Consider the following 5,580-nt stretch of genomic DNA (forward strand, 5'->3'; position numbering starts at 1 on the left):
GGAGTTCAAATTTGCATTCATGACGCTTTAAACCGTCAGAGCTGGGTGGGTTCTCCTACAACAAAAGAGTTTGCTATCTGTCTCCTAGTTAACAGGCTTTCAAATATTAGAAGATCAATGTTCTGACCCCGTTAAAATTGCTCTTTTGTGGAATGAAAAGCTCTGATTTAACCCGTCTTCAAGCCTGGTTTGCATATTCCTCTCTCTTCTGGCCACCTTGTCTAGACACACTACACTGAGGCCGTGCCCATCTTAAATGATGTTGATACGTTGTCAAAAAACGTAGCAAAGCAGGTGCGGTGGCTCATGCCTGTAATCCTACCACTTTAAGAAGCTGAGGCAGACAGATCACCAGAGGTCAGAAGTTCGAGACCAGCCTGGCCAACGTGCTGAAATCCGTCTCTACTAAAAATACAGAAAAAATGAGCTGGGCCTGGGAGTGCAGATCTGTAATCCCAGCTACTTGGGAGGCTGAGGCAGGAGAATCGCTGGAACCTGGAAGGCAGAGGTTGCAGTGAGCCGAGATTGCGCCACTGCACTCCAGCCTGGGCGACAGAGCGAGACACCATCTCAAAAAAAAAAAAAAAAAAAAGCTAAACAGCCCAGGTTTGGTCTGATATGTTCAGAAAAAAGCAAAATAGCTACCTCTCGCCTTCTCTTTTCCCGCAGTGATGCAGTTGAATACAGCAATGGCTGCAGGTATGCGGCAGAAATATCATTCAAGTGACACAGAAGGGCTTTCCTGGCCGGACACAGTGGTCACTCCTGTAATCCCAACACTTTGGTTGCCAAGGTGGGAGGATTTCTTGCAGCCAGGAGTTGGAGGCTGCAGTGAGCTGTGATCCCACCACTGCCTTCGAGGCTGGGCCTCAGAGTGAGGCCTGTCTCTAAAAAAACTCTTCACTCCCCACAAGAAGGGATTTGCAAATACCAGCCTTTCAGCATGAGGATCACATGGAGGAACATTAAGATATAGATGCTGGGACCTGGCCCTATTGATTGTAATTCAGAAACTGAGGTGGGGCCTGATTTAACCCCATCATTGGAATCCATTCAGATTTGGAACTCTCTGGGTTGAACAGTGTAAGAGAGATCCTAAGAAAGCAAAGTCACTATGGACTGAAATGAGCAGACAAGGTTTTCTTTCTTTCTTTCTTTCTTTTTTTTTTTTTTGGAGATAGAGTCTCGCTCTGTCACCCAGGCTGGAGTGCAGTGGCGTGATCTCGGCTCACTGCAAGCTTCGCCTCCCAGGTTCACGCTTTTCTCCTGCCTCAGCCTCCCCAGTAGCTGGGACTACAGGTGCCTGCCACCACGCCCGGCTAATTTTTTTGTATTTTTAGTAGAGACGGGGTTTCGCCGTGTTAGCCAGGCTGGTCTCCATCTCCTGACCTTGTGATCCTGCCCGCCTTGGCCTCCCAAAGTTCTGGGATTACAGGCGTGAGCCACCGAGCCCGGCCGTAGACAAGGTTTTCTGAGCATAGTGAAATATGATCTGGGCCTCACTTGGGAGGGCTGTGGCCAGACCTTGAGTCCTTGGCTCAGTGAGACTATCTGAAACAGCCTCCAAGCTGCGCCCCCGCTTCCTTTGCTGTTGGATGACCCCCTCCAGCGGCTTTGGTGCTGATGGGAATAAGTCGACCTGCAGCAGAATTTCAGCCCAAGTCTCAGCCCAGCAGCGTCCCCACACCTGACCGGGGTCTGGTCATGCTGCCATCTCTGCGGTTCTCTGCAGAGTTGTGGTTTCTGTACCTTGAAGAGAATTTCCCCTTCTGGAACCCAGAAACCCAGTAAACCCTGAGGAAAAAAGCAAATGAAATTACTCTGTGGCAGGGAGATGGAAAAGAGGCTCTTTGTTTTTGTTTTTTTGTTTTTTGTTTTTTGAGACACAGTTTCACTCTTGTCACCCAGACTGGATTGTAGTGGCTCAATCTTGGCTCACTGCAAACTCTGCCTCCCATGTTCGAGCGGTTCTCATGCTTCAGCCTCCAGAGTAGCTGGGACAATAGGCGCACACTACCATGCCCAGCTAATTTTTGTATTTGTAGTACAGATGGGGTTTCGCCATGTTGCCCGGGCTGGTCTCGAACTCCTGGCCTGAAGCAATCTGCCTGCCTTGGCCTCCCAAAGTGCTGGGATTACAGATGATGTGAGCCACTGTGTCCAGCCCTCACTGTACGGATTTTCTAAAAAAAAAAAAGATTAAATTTGTCTTATTTGCCAAAAGGTAAATTAACCTTTTCTCCTCTCCTTTTTAAAGAGTATTTCCTTGATAAACGTGGTAATATAAATAACTTTTGTGCCTTTGACATGTATCTAAATCTTTTAAAAAGGTGAATGAACTTCTTGCCAACACTACAACCTGGGAATTTTTTTTTTTTTTTTTTTTTTTTTTGAGACAGAATCTCACTCTCACCCAGGCTGGAGTGCAGTGGTGTGATCTCGGCTCACTGCAACCTCTGCTTCCTGGGTTCAAGCAATTCCCCCGTCTCAACCTCCTGAGTAGCTGAGACTACAGCGCCTGCCACCACGCCTGGCTAATTTTTGTATTTTTAGTAGAGACGGAGTTTCACCTTGTTGGTCTGGCTCGTCTTGAACTCCTGACCTCAGGTGATCCACCCGCCTCGGGCTCCCAAAGTGCTGGGATTACCGGCATGATCCACCAAGCCCGGCCACAACCCAGGAATTTTTTTCTTAAGAGCCTGAGAGTCTTGTCTTTGAAATGTAAACCTCGAGGAAAATAGTGTCCCTATCTTCCTGTTGCCTAGGGAGTTTAGCCTAGGCACCTTGAGCTGTTACTACCTGCTTGTCAAGGAGATATGAGAAGTTTTGTTTTTTCATCGGATACAGGTAATTAACTAGCATGGGTGGCCACCTTGATTTCCAGGTGAATTTAGGATGAGTGTTTAAGAATGAATAGCAGGCCAGGCGCGGTGGCTCACACCTGTAATCCCAGCACTCTGGGGGAGGCTGAGATGGGCGGATCACTTGAAGCCACACAGAAATCAAAAGAAGGAGTTTGAGTCCAGCCTGGCCAATATGGCGAAACTCTGTCTCTACTAAAATACAAATATTAGCTGGGCATGATGGCACATGTCTGTAATTCCAGCTACTCGGGAGGCTTAAGCACGAGAATCACTTGAACCCAGGAGGTGGGGGTTACAGTGAGCCAAGATCACACCACTACACTCCAGCCTGGATGACAGAATGAGACCCTGTCTCAAAAAAAAAAAAAAAAAAAAAGCAAGTCCTTTTACATGAGGATGAGTTACCGTTTATCTTGAGAGCGTGTATGCAGTGGATCATGTCTGCCAGGCTATGTAAAAAGGAGGCTTTGGCCGGGCGCCATGGCTCACGCCTATAATTCCAGCACTTTGGGAGGCCTAGGCGGGCGAATTGCGAGGTCAGGATTTTGAGACCATACTAGCTAACATGACGAAACCCCATCTCTACTAAAAATACAAAAAATTAGCCAGGCGTGGTGGCATGTGCCTGTAGTCCCAGTTACTTGGGAGGCTGAGGCAGCAGAATCGCTTAAACTGGGGAGGCAGAGGTTGCAGTGAGCCGAGATCATACCACTGCACTCCAGCCTGGGTGACACAGCAAGACTCTGTCTCAAAAAAAAAAAAAAGGAGGCTTTATTTCTCTTTGCATCTCATTAATGGATCACCTGCGATGGGCATCACAGTTTGGTTTAATGTTTATTCAATAATAAAATTGTTTTCTTTATTTTCTGAATTTGTGGAGAGAATATTCTAGGTTAAGAGAAGAATTTCTTTATTTATCTATTTATTTATTTATTTAGAGGTGGAGTCTTGCTCTGTCGCCAGGCTGGAGTGTAGTGGCGTGATCTCGGCTCACTGCAATCTCCGCCTCCCAGTTCAAGTGATTCCCCTGCCTCAGCCTCCCAAGTAGCTGGAACTACAGGCGCGCACCACTACACCCAGCTAATTTTTTGTGTTTTAGTCGAGACGGGGTTTCACCATGTTGGCCAGGATGGTCTTGGTCTCCTGACCTCATGATCCACCTGCCTCAGTCTCCCAAAGTGCTGGGATAACAGGCATGAGCCACTGTTCCTGGCATCAGAAGAATTTAGTTTTAGTCTTTTCCTTACCAGTTTTTATGAAACAACTGGGCAAGAACACTAAGAACACTGTTAGAGTTCACCAAAAAATTGTGATGAATCATTGTCCTTATGATCCCATTTTTGAAAACTGACATTTTAATTGTAAAGCAAAAATAAAATTCTAAGCCCCCACAACTGACTGAATGGACTCCCCTGTTGGCCAGCAAGATCCAAAATAAACATGAAAAACTAATTCAGGTCATGATGGGAAGGAGGGGGTCGGACATGCCTTGTCATACTCTCCTCCCTTCAGAGTTTAGGCACAGCTTACCAACATTAACACTAGAATACAGATGATAAGACTGACAGAACAGGCTCTTTGTATCAGTAAGATACCCAACTCCATCCAGACTCTGATATAGCATCACATGACAGATAGCAGTCCCTGAAGGAAATCATAGTATTTTACCCCATAATATATTTTCTTTGACACACTTTAAAATAGTCCTGCAAAGCCATCTCTTTGGGGAAAATTTGCATTCTGTAGAGAATCTCCTTCCCTTACAGAAAAGAATCCAGGTCTTTTCTGGAGATTCTGACACCTTTTAAGATCCAATAAGATATATTTATCATCTATTCTCTCTGAAGCCTGTTCTGAGGCTTCATCTACATAACAAGAACCTTGGTTTCCACAATGCCCCTTATCTTAACTCAAGCTTTTCTTTTCTTTCCCTCCCTCTTTCTTTTCCTTCCTTCCCTCCTTCCTCTCTCTCTTTTCCTCCCTCTCTTTCTCTCTTTCTTTTCTTCTCTGTTGCCCAAGCTGGAGTGCAGTGGCACCATCATGGCTCACTGTAGCCTCAACTTCCCAGGCTCAAGCGATCCTCCCATCTCAGCCTCCTGAGTAGCTGGGACTACAGGCATGCACCACCACACCTGGATAATTTTTTTTTTTTTTTGTAGAGGTGGGGGTCTCGCTGTGTTGCCCAGGCTGTGCTTGAACTTCTGGCCTCAAGGGATCCTCCCAGCTCACCCTCCCAAAATGCTGGGATTACAGGCATGAGCCACTGCAATGGCCCATTTCTTCATGTCGTTTTCCAACTGTTCAGCCAACGCTTAACTCTGAACCAACTGCCAATCTTTGAATCTGCTAGTGACCTGAAAGCCTTTCCAGGCTGACCCAATGTGTACCTCTCATGTATTGATTTATGTCTTTGCCTGTAACTGCTGTCTCCCTAAGATGTATAAAACCAAGCTGTAACCCAACCACTTTGGGCTCACGTTCTCAGGACCCCCTGAGGCTGTGTCACCAGCCATGGTCACTCAAATAGGAGGCCCAGAATAAAACTCTTGAGAGACTTTGCGTCTTTTTGGTCAATATAACCTAACCCTAAACATAATCCTCCTGGGGAAGGTGAGATCACAGGTATCTCTTTTCTTCGTTCGATCTGTGTATTTCCTGATTTCTCTACAGTTTTTAGGCATTCGCTGTGTGATCTAGAAAAGCTACAGAGTCTCGC

This window comes from Pan paniscus, chromosome 6, assembly GCF_029289425.2.
Source record: "Pan paniscus chromosome 6, NHGRI_mPanPan1-v2.0_pri, whole genome shotgun sequence".
Taxonomy (NCBI): Eukaryota; Metazoa; Chordata; class Mammalia; order Primates; family Hominidae; genus Pan; species Pan paniscus.